This window comes from Pinus tabuliformis, chromosome 6, assembly GCF_031772625.1.
Source record: "Pinus tabuliformis cultivar Carrire ecotype Pingquan chromosome 6, CPIR1, whole genome shotgun sequence".
In the NCBI taxonomy this organism is placed as follows: Eukaryota; Viridiplantae; Streptophyta; class Pinopsida; order Pinales; family Pinaceae; genus Pinus; species Pinus tabuliformis.
The window spans coordinates 1,374,090,291-1,374,104,207 of record NC_142292.1 but is presented as its reverse complement, the minus strand read 5'-3'; positions in this window follow the sequence as shown (position 1 = coordinate 1,374,104,207).

The window sequence follows — 13,917 nt, the reverse complement described above, 5'->3', positions numbered from 1 at the left end:
GATGTTTTTTCTTCATTACATTGTCGTCTTCTTGATGGGGCTTCTTGAGAACATTGATGATCTGAATTTAAACAGGAACACAAAAAATTACAAATATAACCGTAAAGACAAAGATGCGGTAGAAATAAAACTTCATTCCATTAATCTCAAATACTGAAATATGCTTACAAATAAAATGGAAATAAGACTAGCTCTAGTGATGGTAGCTAATATTTGAGAAGAGATGTGGTAGCTACATGCCTCTAAACTGTGTTACAATGAGGCTCAAAGGCCCATTTATTATTGAGAAACAATGGAAAACCCTAAACATCCAAAAACCTAACCCTAGGAGATGAAGCGCCAAACTATGGACCCCATTTGGGTAAATTGGTACATCAACTTCCTGGGGTCGTAACTTTGGCATGCGATCTCTGTTTGACATGCACAATACCTCGTTAGAAAGATCTATCTTAGTTTTCCCCAAAAAATGTCATTTAGGGCTTCAAAACGACTTCAAAAGTTCAGGACCCGAAAAACTGCCAAAAAAAGTAAATTGTGCTACAAATAAGGAAACTGAAAAACTGAAAGAAACAATGGTGGGGGTCCAAGTGGAATAGGTGGGTGGCCACCAATATCCACCTAGATCATTCCTCCCCCCTTAGGAAGCAATGGTCCCCATTACGTTGAGTTCCTCCATGAGATGAGGAAACTTCTATTGAACTTGGTCCCTGGTGAGCCACTTGCCTTGGTGAAGGAGTTGGCCTACTTTAACAACTCGATATAGTTGGATCCTTTGTTGTCGGGTGTTCTTGATCTGTGTTTCCATGATTCGATTAGTTGTGGCTTGTTCCATGCAATCTAGATTTAACTCTGTAGGTGTGAGCTATTCTGCAATGTCTGATGTGTCCAGCAATGGTGGGAAGTATGGTCGAAGGCAGTCCACATTGAACATTGGGTGCAGGCCAAGGAATGGGGGAATGTTGAGCTCAAATGCATTGTCTCCCACAACCTTGGTAATGGTGTAAGGACCATATCGGAGTGGTCTGAGTTTCTGATAGGCTCCGGTAAGGCATTCCTTCTGCAAATGCAACCAGACTTTGTCGCCCACCTAAAACTTGTGTGGCACCCGATGTTAATCATGTCGCTGCTTGTACTTGGAATTTTATTTCTCCAGAATGTCATGGACCTGCTAGCGGATGTGTTGGATGTGCTCAATGAAGTTGTTTTCATTATCAGCTTCCGACTGGACATGAGCTGAATTTGCTTGAGTAGCTGCAGATGCTATGGCCACATCAATTGGACATAGTGGCTGGAATCCCAAGCCCACCTGAAAAGGGTTGTGGCCAGTCGAGCTGTGGAGAGCCCGGTTATAGTTGTGTTGGACATAGGGGAGGCTCTCATCCCATGTGTGTGGATGCTTTGAGTTATACATGTGCATAATGTTTACGATCATCCTGTTGACGACCTCTGTCCGGCCATCAGTTTGGGAATGGAAAGTTGTGGACTTAGTGAGCTTGGTGTCCAGCATCGACCAGAGATTGGACCAAAATGTATTGAGGAACTTGCTATCCTGATCTAAGATGATAGACTGCAGGATCCCAAAGTATACCCACACTCGTTAAAAGAAGACTTTAGCAGTGGCTTTTACTATGATATTCTTCTTGCAGGCCACCACAATGGCCATCTTCGAGAATCTGTCGATGACCACAAAAACACAGTCGTTGCCATGCTTAGTAGAAGGGAGGCACGACATGTAATCCATGGAGATGGATTCCCAAGGTTGATTAGGGGTAGGCAACATATTATAAAGGCCTTGCTTATTCATGGTCGGTTTGGAAATGCCATAGGCAGTGCAAGATCTAATGTACTTCCCAACATCCTGTCGAAGATTCAGCCAATAGAAATACTTCTGCAGTACTACCACCATTTTCTCAACCCCAAAATGCCCAACGTCCCGACTATAGTGTGCTTCCCAAATCATCTTGGCACGCTTGCTTGAAGGAAAATAAAGGTGTCCAAGTGGCATAGCATGGCATCCTGGAGGTGAAAATCTGGAGCTTGCTGACCCTCCAAGAGTGTATGGTATGTGTGGCCAAATTCTAGGTCGCTTTTGTAGAGAAGTGGCCACTTAGAACTCCCGTGACCACAAGAGTTGAGCACGGTGGTTAACGCCATGATCGGCGGTCAACTGAGGTAGTCTGCAACATTATTGGTGTTGCCCTTCTTATACTTGATATTCAAATGGAAGTGTTGCAGGTATGTGGACCACTTCTGATGACGATCATTCTACAACTTCCATTGCGTTTGTATGAACTGTTGGGGTCGGTGGTCTATGTGGATGATCGTTTCCTTCCCCAAAATGTAGTGCTTCCATTGTTGGTAGGCTTGCACAATGGAATACATCTCTTTGTCATAAGTGGGATACTTCCAGACTGTGTTTGAAATTGTCTCACTGTGATATGCCATTGGATGCCCCTTGTTATAGACATTTTTGTGCCTCGCAGCATGGAGCATGAAATGTCGATAATTACAGGGATCCAAAGTCCCTAAACATGTTGTTCTTACCCCTAGAGGCACAAGGTCAGCAAACCACAGCACTTCCTATCAGTTCTCCACCTGAAAACACTCAAAAACAGGCTATTTTTGGATCATGTCAGCTGCTCCACTGAGCATCTGCGCTGAATGTCAACTGCTCCTCCTTGTACCTGCGCTGAAAGTCAAAACCAATGAAGGCTACCTGCGCTGGGCGAGATTGGCCAAGTGGCACAGTCATTCTGCAAGGTGTCAACTGCCCAGGAAGCTTCCAAACTGACACTTGGTTCAAGGAATTCGCCCTATGATGAGTAAGAGGTACTTGATCTCCATGTGGAAGCAAGGATCTCCAAGTGGACTCAAGAACTGAAGTTTAACTGAAGAGGGAGAGGACACAAGGCAGCTTCAGGTCAGTCTCAAGCTGACTCATCCTTTCTCCAAATCTCCTATATATAGAGCTCTTCTATGAGGTCTAAGGAGGCTGGAATTTTGTGCAAAGCAAGGAAGTGTTGCTGGTTTACAGTTAGAGCTATTGGGTGATTGCTTTTATAGAGGGGAAGAGGAGATTTCTTGCTGCTGGGGAGGTGCTGCTGGATTGGAGCCATTTATGGTTGTAACCTTCTCAGAACCTTTTTCTTCTATCAATAAAGCTTTGATGTTCTCCTATATACTTGTATTGCAATGATGTATTGTTTTTATCTGTATATTTGATTCATTCTAATCCATGCATCAGTTATGAGTACATGTTTCTTGTAGTTTCCCTCTCTTGTTTTTGCAGGATCTTTGTGTAGCTGGGTCGGCAAAAGGAGCAAGGAGCTGGGAACAAGAGGCAAAGAGAGAAGACAGGATCGACAAAAGCGAAAGACATCGGTTGGTCAATCTTTTCTTCCTTCTCTGTACTTTCATAAAGGAAAAATATCAAAGCTTTACTTTCAGTTGTTGCTAAGGAACTATCACCCTTAGAGTAGGGATAGGGTCATTCCGAGTCGGATACTTTTCCCCACAACAAACTGGCGACTCCGCTGGGGAATACCTAGTATCTTGTTGGTTTATTGTGTTTCTTGCTATTCATCTCATAAACAAGGAGAGCACCAAATCGAACTGCAATTGAGTCCTTCAATTGCAAAGTAGAGGGCAGCTGCTCTGGCTCAGTTTCTAAGCAAGTTTATGATTTGAAGAGCTGATCCACAAGGACTCTTGTGCTCTTTGTGATAGCTTTTCATCCTCTTGATCATCCCTTAGCTTGTACTTGACCTATAGCTTTTTATTTCAACAAAAACAGTGAATTTTTGAGCTTTTTATGACCCGGAAACCCTTGTAAACGCAACTCTCGTGTCTCAGTGCAGGCTGTCCAAAGGCAGTCTGCATTTCAGCGCAGGTATTCCCTTCGGGAACTGCGCTGAGAGTCAGTTTGACAGACCAGAGCCTGCGTTGAACCAGTTAGCCAGTGTCTTGCTGAGGTTTCCTACTGAGTCTTGGCCCTGTTTTCACTGTTGTTTTGCTGCTGATTGCTTGTCATTTGTACTTGCTGTAAACCAACTTCCCTTGACATTATTCCGCCTCAGTTGTGTGATGAAACTGTGATTGTTCTTTCAGTATTTCTTGTTTCAGTTACAGTTTCCCATTGTGAAAAGCAAACCAGTATAGCTGTGGCCTCTTAGATCTTGAACTGTAAAAGTGTCGTCGTGATCTTAAGAGCTAGTTTTATTACTGTTCGTGGCTGTTTGAGTTTGTTTGTTTTTCATTTTATGGTTTGAATTCATACATTTTTAGTGTCGAAACGAGTACCTGTAAGGCGTCTTTTGATTTTAGACAAAACTTGTTTGTTTACGCTTCAAATTGAATTCGAAAATTATACGACAGTTTCCTTTTGTCTACATCAACATTAAGGGAAAAGAAAAGAAATACATGCATCTTGCATTTGCATTTTTTGATAAGTTTGCGTGATTGATCTAGGGGAAAGTGCATTAGTTTGTGCTTTGTGCTCTGTGTGGAAAGATAGTGTTTTTCTCTCCCCTCAGTAGTTAGGATTTTCAAAGCTAAAAAGATTGTAAAGCTTGCTTATCATTTTAGCTGCATTTAGGAAGTTGTACCAACACATCTCGTGGTGATCCTGAAAGACAAACTGCTAAACAAGATCAACTTAAAATATATTGAATGAATCTAAAAACGCTTTGTAACATAACGCTCACAATAGAGGTCTAGGTAGAGACGTGTTCCGGCGTCGTTAAACGTAGTGACTGTCGATCTCTACGAAGGTGGGTGATTCCTCCTGAGGGACGATAGCACTAATACGGACTTGTGCTCCCGCGTACCGTCGCGTATATTGGGAGACCCCTATAGGCATTTATCCTTTATCCTTAGGAAGCCGTGTCGGCCGCCCTACTGATCGCGATGCAGTGAACACAGCATTCACGAAGATCGACCACCCGTACCGTAAAACGTATTCTGTGGTTTCGCGAAAGGTTTGGCACACCCTCTGCCTAGATCTCCAAAGCAGTTTCTTTTGGCCTTTTTCAAACTCTATAACTGAAAAAGTCTAACCGAGCATTTGTCACTTCGGGCTCGTTAATACATTGAAGGCGACTAGAGTCATCTTTAGCTTTTTCTCGACTCTTAAAACATGAAAAAGCAAAGTTGTGTCTAAAAGCGTCTAATAAAATTCATTCAATACGGAAACATAATTCCCCTTTTTGTATTTTAGTTGATCAAGTAATCCGCAACCGTGGAGGAAAGTCAATTAAAACTCCGTCGTTCGAGGAGACTCGCGAGTCAACCGTCTTTGTCTCCGGAATCGAGAGTAGTACGGACGAAGCGAACTCGCTTGACCGGGTCAAAATCTCCCATTAAAGTTAGAACAACAGTTCCGAAAACATCTGAGATTCTGGTCACTCCTAATATTTCTGGAATCCCTGCCTCTATTGAAGAAGTTCAACAGCAACAGAGGGACAGTTGTACTGATCCTAGTCTGAGGACAAGTACTTGCATAACTGAACCAGTTCCATCTGAAACCGGTCCACAGAGTCTTGTTGCTCAAACAACTGTCGCTGTCGAAGCAACCCCTTCTTCGGCACCAGAAATCTTTTACGGACCTGACGGTCTTCCTCTTCCTCCTGGTCTGATTGCAATAGAGGAAATCGTAGAGGACCAGCAAGCAAATACTCCAACTCATTTTGGAGTAGGCGCCACTCTTTTTCCTTCTGCATCAGAAGTTTGTCCATCGCCACTGGAAGTTCCTGTAGAATCGTTAGGCAGTTTATTGGATAGACTTAAAATGTCTGAGCAACCGTCGACATCTAGGACTGTGCCAAATGACACAGCGACAGCAGAAACTCCTGCTGTCACTCCAACGATGTTTGCCGGCATACCAGCTGTCCCGACTAGCTCTCATCAGCTAGAAGGAGTCCACCCAGGGACTATTACGACAACTTGGTCTGTTCCAGTTTGTTCTTCCGGTATAATACCCGGTAATTCTTATGTTGAAACTAGACAAATTGATCCCTTTGGAAATCAGTTTGGGCCATCCAGTCCTCAAAGGCAATCTATACCCTTGAGTTCCGGATTGTTACCATATGGGGGGCAATATGCCCTTTCACTTCCCCTTCCGGGGGGATACCCATACGGCAGTTTTCAACAACATTCAGGTTTGACTGAAGTAACGACGAGTGGTTGGGTACCTATGTTACCCCAACAACCAAGAGTTGTATATTCCATGCAACAGTGTGTACCTATGTCTAGTATCCCGACGACGCCAGCAATTGTAACCGTGTCGCAAGTTCAATCGATGCCTGTTGTATGTCAACCCCAAGTTGTAATGCAACAGCCCATTGAACCTGCAACACAACCACAATCGCCAACTGCCGGGACGACACAGACACAAACGGGAACCATAACCCCGCATCTTGGTCCGTCGGTTAGTATCGCACAGCAAAACATGGCTTCGCAACCATGGATGGTGCAATACCAACAACCTCAGTTTCAACAGGTGTACCAGGGATCTGAACAACAGACCTTTGCGAATAGTGGGCAACCCTATATTCAGAACGGGTTAAATCAACCACTTTACAGTGGCCAAGCCCACCAGCCATATCAGTCATATCAACATCAGTTGCATTATGCTGGTATGCAAAGGCCTACTGCTCAGGCGATTCCATCGTATCCTGGGTACGCCTCGCCAAACCTGAATCAGCAGTTGCCATTCGTGGCAACTCTAGAATTACCAGATTTACATCGATTGACGAACGATCCAATCGCCTATGCCCATTGGTGGCCAGCGATTCCTCACAAACTTCCTTCGGACATTCCTAAATTCAATGGAAATCTTGGCGAAGACCCATCGAATCATGTGATGACATTCCATCTGTGGTGTTCGTCGAATACCTTGAATGATGATTCGATAAGGCTTCGCCTTTTCCAGAGGACATTGACTGGTCCGGCGGCTAAATGGTATATTGAATTACCTAGAGCCTCTTTCGACAATTTTAGTTCCCTAGCCACGACTTTCTTAACACACTTTCAGTTACCTATAAGGTACGAAACTGGAACAGAGATCTTGACCAATTTCAAGCAGACAACGGCCACACATATATCAGATCATATACATGAGTGGCGTCGTCGTCGCAGAATGGTAAAGACCTATGTTCCAGATCAGCTATTAGCTGAGTGGTTTATAAAGTCGCTTCTTCCTGCTATAACAGAAGATGTGGCCAAGGGAGGCGTCGTAACAGAGGAGCAGGTTATTGCTCGTGCTCAATATTTGGACTTAGTATATACTCAGTCGGGCACGCTCTATGATAAGATACCTGACGCCCCCAGACCGGAATTTTCAATCCCTCCTCCTCCCGGATCAAATAGTGACTCTCATGTCGGTGATGGCGTGATTGGAACTGCAAACGCTAAGTCGACAAAGGATTCAAATAAGAAAGCCCGTAAGACTTCGAATCAAAAAGCAAATCAAGAGATTCTTGCTTCGGAGGTAAATGCTGTATCTACAGATAAAGGAAAAAACTCCAATCAACCAGGAAGCAAGAAGAAACAAAACAAAGGGAAGAAGAAGAAACAGGGTGAGTCATCCCCTCAAAAAACTCCTTCAAACCCTCCTGGGCAAGGGAAACAAATTTATCCATGTCAGATATGCGATGAAAAGGATCATTCGACAAAGAACTGTCCGTTCAAAGCTGAGTTAAAGAGGTTCTTTAAAAGTACCCAAACTTCAGCTGTGTTGACTGATCCATTTCCCACCCCAGGTCAAAATATGGTTGATAGTGGAAATGCTTCCCCGTCACAAGTGCTTATGTTGTCGGTTTCTAAGCAAAATGATGCTTTGATCTCGACCAGGAATAAAGATTATGGGAATCCGCCGGTGTCGAACGACAAAAGGAAAGATCAACCCAGTAGTTCGACAACAACTTCGGCAGAAGCTGTACCCCCCCTCACGCATGAATTAACAATAAAGCCACCTAAGGGAGTAGTACACAAGTCGACATTTAATCCTCGCGCCAGAGCGGCGCAGCATTATAACATAGTGGAAGATTTGGCCCAATCGCCATCTGCTATGTCGACTCTTGAGGTACTGCAAAATTGTCCATCCCAAAGGCAGGCATTGTTATCAGCAATTGGTGGAGTGGATCCTAAAGATTCCAATCTTGTATCCTTTGATCACAGAGGATATGATCCTCAGTTACCAGCGCAACTAGCTTTCCTTATTCAAGTGAAAGCACTCAACAAAACTGTTCATAGAACGATTATTGATGAGGGAGCATCGACATGTATCATGTCGATGAGTTGCTGGAAAACTCTTGGATCTCCAACCTTGTCGCGATCTTCGACGACATTGAAAGCATTTGACGGTAGGACGTACACTCCGTACGGTATCCTAAATAACTTTAAGGTTGAACTAGGAGGAAAAACAGTGGAAATTGATGTTGAAGTCATTGATGGCAATCTTGACTATAACATCCTACTGGGAAGACCATGGATATATGCCATGGCAGCTGTAGTGTCGACATATTTTAGGAAGATCGCATTCCCGTTTGAAGGAGGGATTACGATCGTCGACCAACAGAATTTCCTCCCTAATGGTTCACAAGTTACTGGAAGCATTCCCATGATCCATGGGAGCGACCATTCAGTGCAAGATATCGGAGTAGGCTTGCTAAAAGATCCCACAATGATGGGAACTTTCGCGTTGCCACCTCCTTTCCATGTAGGGGATATCCCGTTTGTAGCAACATGCAACATGGTATCTTCTTCGAAGGTCGCAGGAGACAAAGTCGTCATGGATTATCAAGTGGTTTTGCCACCTAGCCCTATAGAAATATTGTAGCAATCAATGTTTCAGGCATGGGAGGCGAGCCCAAATCAACGCTCGTCAAGCGTTTGGGTAGATAGGTCTGGAGAATATGGTACCCCATTAGATCCATGGTCAAAAGTTCATGGGACTGACGAAGGAATCTTACAATCAATGATGATTGAGGGGGCACCATGGAATGATCACCACCATCGTTCCCTTCTTCCAGAGTGTGAAGAAGAAACTCAACACGACCTATATCACCCTTCAGTGTTTGAATTCCTAACAAATACTGTAAATACGGTGGATTCAGAGCGAAACCTATCCAATATTGAAGAGACCGTAGCCATAAACATCTCGACAAAACCTGATGTTGTAGAGAATATTCATGTCGGCAAAAGTTGTTCCCCTTCAGAACTGGAAATATATGGTGCTCTCTTTCGCGAATTTAGAGATGTCTTTGCATGGTCATATGATGAAATGCCAGGCATTGACTCGAGCATAGTTGAACATGAAATTAAAATGTATCCTGATGTCAAACCAGTAAGACAACGGCTTCGGCAGGTGCACCCCAAGAAAGCCGCTGCCATTAAGGCAGAAGTTGAAAAACTTCTCCATGCTGGATTCATCTACCCGGTTCCTCTAACCGATTGGGTATCGAATATTGTCCCTGTTATGAAAAAACAAGGGACGATAAGAGTGTGCGTCGACTATAGGGATGTAAACCAAGCTTGTCCAAAGGACAACTACCCTACACCCTTCATCGACCAGATAATTGATGAATGCGCCGGATGTGAAATCTTTTCCTTTATGGATGGATTTTCCGGGTATAATCAAATAAATATCCGCCCACAGGACCAGTCTAAGACTGCATTTATTTGTCCGTGGGGCACATTCGCTTATCGAAAATTACCCTTTGGTTTAAAGAACGCAGGGGCGACGTTTCAGAGGGCAATGAATTATGCCTTCCATGACATCAAGAACATCGTTCAACCTTACCTCGACGATCTTCCGGCTCATTCGCGGAAGCGGACTGATCATCCACGGCATTTGAGAGCAATATTTCTACGTTGCCGACACTACAAGATAAGACTCAATCCGCACAAGTGTGTGTTTTGCGTCGGTTCTGGTCGTTTACTTGGCTTTGTAGTCTCTAAGGATGGGATTCGTCTCGACCCCTGTAAGGTTCAGGCAATCATTAATTTGCCTCCACCTTCAAATTTGCTTCAGATTCAGAAACTCCAAGGGAAAGCAAACTTTCTGAGGAGGTTCATTCCAAATTACGCAGAACTTGCCAAAGGTTATACTCGTCTTTTGAAAAAAGATGTACCTTTTGTCTGGGACCAGGTTGCGCAAGCTTCCTTTGACGCTCTGAAAGATTCCTAGTAAGAGCGTCATTAATGTACGCCCCGGACTATCAAAGAGATTTTAACCTGTATCTAGCTGCAGCAGATACGACCATTGCGATGGTCTTAGTGCAAGAAGTCGATGGAATTGAACATCCTATTTATTATTTAAGTAAAAACTTAAATGACACAGAAATTAAATATTCCTATGTTGAAAAACTAGCGCTTGCTGCTGTTCAAGCGATTCAAAGGTTTCGACATTATGTCCTCTTTAGGAAAACTACCATTCTGTCAAATTGCAACCCCATGACGTATATACTGTCGCGACAGTTGCTTGGGGGCAAATATTCAAAATGGATAGCGATCCTTCAAGAGTTTGATTTGGATTTTGTAAAATCCAAATCGAAGAAAGCTCTAGTTTTCGCGGAATTATTATGCGATCTCCCATCGTCGTCCAACGATGAAACATCAGAAGAGTCAATCGTGGATGAAAATTTGTTTCTGATATCAGTAAGCGATGAGTGGTATGGAGACATCATTGTTTATCTCCAAACCCAAAAATTTAGGCCTAATACCTCACACTCGGAACAGAAGCGTATACGATACCAATCTAAAGACTACATGATCGTCGGTGATACACTTTACCGTCGTGGTGTCGATACGGTTCTGAGGAGGTGCCTTACCCATGAGGAGGCCGAGAAAGCCCTGAATGATTGTCATTCAGGCGCGTGCGGGGGGCATCAATCTGGATATGCAACAGCACAAAGAATCTTACGAGCAGGATATTTCTGGCCAACTATGTTTAAAGATTGCATAATAGCTGTCAGAAGTTGCCATGCGTGTCAGATCTTTGATAGCAAAACCAGGAGACCGCCCGCACCTTTGCAGCCTATAGTTGCTGTTGGGCCTTTCGCCAAGTGGGGCATCGATTTCATGCAATGTAACCCCACCTCGACCGGGGGGCATGGGTATATTATAGTCGCTGTTGACTATTTTACCAAATGGGCCGAGGCGATGCCTACATTGGATAACACTGGTGAAACAGCTGCCCTTTTCTTTTTTAATCATGTAGTCGCCAGGTTCGGCGTTCCGCAGGCTATAGTGACAGATCATGGATCGCATTTTCGCAATCACATGATGGTTGAATTAGCTGCCAAACTAGGGCTATCTCACGACAGCTCTACCCCATATTATCCACAAGCCAACGGACAAGTTGAGGCAATCAACAAGGTCCTGAAGCGTATGTTGCAAAGGATGATCGGGGTTCACAAAAGAAGATGGCACCTACTCCTGTACTCAGCATTGTGGGCTTACCGAACCTCGGTAAAGAACGCCACTGGGTTCACACCATTCCAATTGGTGTATGGCCTGGAGGCAGTCTTACCGATCCAGTGCGAAATTTCGTCTCTTAAACTCGCAATTGACCTCCTCCCCGGAACCTCAGAAGAAGAGGCTCGTTTCTTGGAATTGATCCAGTTGGATGAAAACCGTCGTGACGCCGCTTTGGCGAACGAAGCCCATAAGAAACGAGTCAAGGCACAGTTCGACAAGAATGTCAAACCTCGTATCTTCTCTGAGGGTGACTTGGTTTTGCTTTACGACCAAGAATCCGACAAATTAGGAGCAGGAAAATTTAAGTCCTTATGGATGGGTCCCTATATTGTTAAAAGGGTGTTAGCAAAAGGAGCCTACGAGTTAATGGATTATGACGGGATACCACTGGCGCAACCCCGCAACGGGTTGTACCTCAAGCGTTACTATGCCTGAATAGTAACCTGAGTGCTTTTGTTGTATTTTGTTTTCGCTAAAGTGTTTGTTTCGGTTTAGTAATCCACCCTTCTCGTTTGTTGCAGATGTCGAATTTTTCTGAGACATATGTAGGATATGCCGACGGAGCGAGTCGTAGTACGCGGAATTTGTCCTCCGCAGCCTGGGCCATTTTTTATCCAAGCGGCGAGTTAGTGAGTTTCAGAGGTGTGTGTATTGGGCAGTCAACGAACAACATCGCTGAGTATAGCGCGTTGATTGAACTCCTCTCTGATACCATCGCTCATGGTATACGCCGACTAATTGTTAGGCTAGACTCACAACTTGTGATACTACAACTCACTGGTATATATTCAGTCCGCAATCCAGCTATTTATCGAATGTTTCTAAGGGTTAAGATTTTGGAAAGAGAGTTTGATTCAATTCAATACCAACATATTTCCAGAAACTTGAACACATTAACAGATTCATTAGCAAACTATGTATTAGATAGACATTTACGACATATATAAAAAGAGATGCATCGGTGCTATGCAAGTGGATCACAAATAAACCAGAATAAACCCCGAAAATCAAAATATATAAAGTTGTTTATAGTTTGTACATGATGTGCTGTAATCAAAACAAAATTGGTCGTATGACCTAGAACTCAAAAAGATGCTAGGGGGCACCCTAGCCTAGTGGTGCTCATGATAGTACGTCACGGTTTGTGCAATCATGCGCAAGAGACGAGTCCATCGTCTAGGCACGCCAATAGTGTGCCGCTGCAACTGTAAAGGTAACTCGTCAATCTGTACATCTGGAAGACCACGAGTAAGGCTCTCAACCTGCTCCTGCACAGCTGTAAGTGTCTCAGTATCACCAAGGTCGCGAATAACAACTCTCCTAGCAGGCTCTGCTGCTGGGGCAGCAGCTGGCGATCGTGGACGGGCTGCTGGACGAACAGGACCAACATCTGCATGCACCCAAGAGTTTGATTAGTTTTGCACAGTAACATCATGAGTAAAAACAATAAACAGTGATATGGTCAGAGATTTTACCAATAGCGCCCCATTGCTCGCCATCCGGTAGCACCAAGTCCGGATCACCTCGGTAGTCCATACCCACATATGGATACTCAGAAAACACCATCTCCTGACGCTCGAACCACCTAAAGAAGGCCTCAGTGAAAGTAATCTGAGGTTGACCAGCATGTCGGGACATGTGGTCAACCCACCTCTGCATGCGTGGCTCGGTCGGAGAAGGCAAGTCAAGTATGATGTACTGAGGCTGCATCAATGGGATTTTCTCCAAGGCGAAGGCAGTCAGAATAGAACCAAATCCAAAGTTCTTCAGCCTCCCGTCCTTTACCTTGGTCAATTGACTTTTCATCTGAACAAGTACTGCATCACACCAGTTAAACACTTTCGGTTGGAGACACTCCAAGGCGTGCTGCATGTAAGATCTGTTGGCAACATGTAAAGCTGCGCTACCGGCCATCCTACCAATGGTAAACAGAATGGACCTAAGAGACCTGTCAGTGATGTCACGGATGTTGATCTTGCCGTCTTTGCTCGGCTGTGAACCTTCCCGGCAATACTGACGGATATAGTCTCTGGTGGAATTAGTCCCTCGAGCCGTACCTGACAAAGAAATGGGGGCACCCCGCCTTGACAACCCAGTCAAGAAGTACATGTCCTCTATGGTCAAGGGGATGGTTTTCCCCCTAATCTGGAATACTTGGTTAACAGGATCCCAAGCATCAAGCATATACTGCAGTAAAGAAATCTGTGCTCTCATGCTAGAGATACGGAAGAACTTCAGTAGGCCACAGTTCCGAAGCGCGTTCACCGTGACCGGGTCATGGAGTGCAACCATGTCCTCTGCTTCATGTTCTCGTTCTCGCCATGTAAGGGACATTTTGTTCAAAGTTCCCTGCAAGCAAACAAGAGAAGGAGTAAGTTCCTAATTTTGATGAAAAACTGGCGAAAAATCATCGAAAATCACATGCAGGATCAGTTTTTC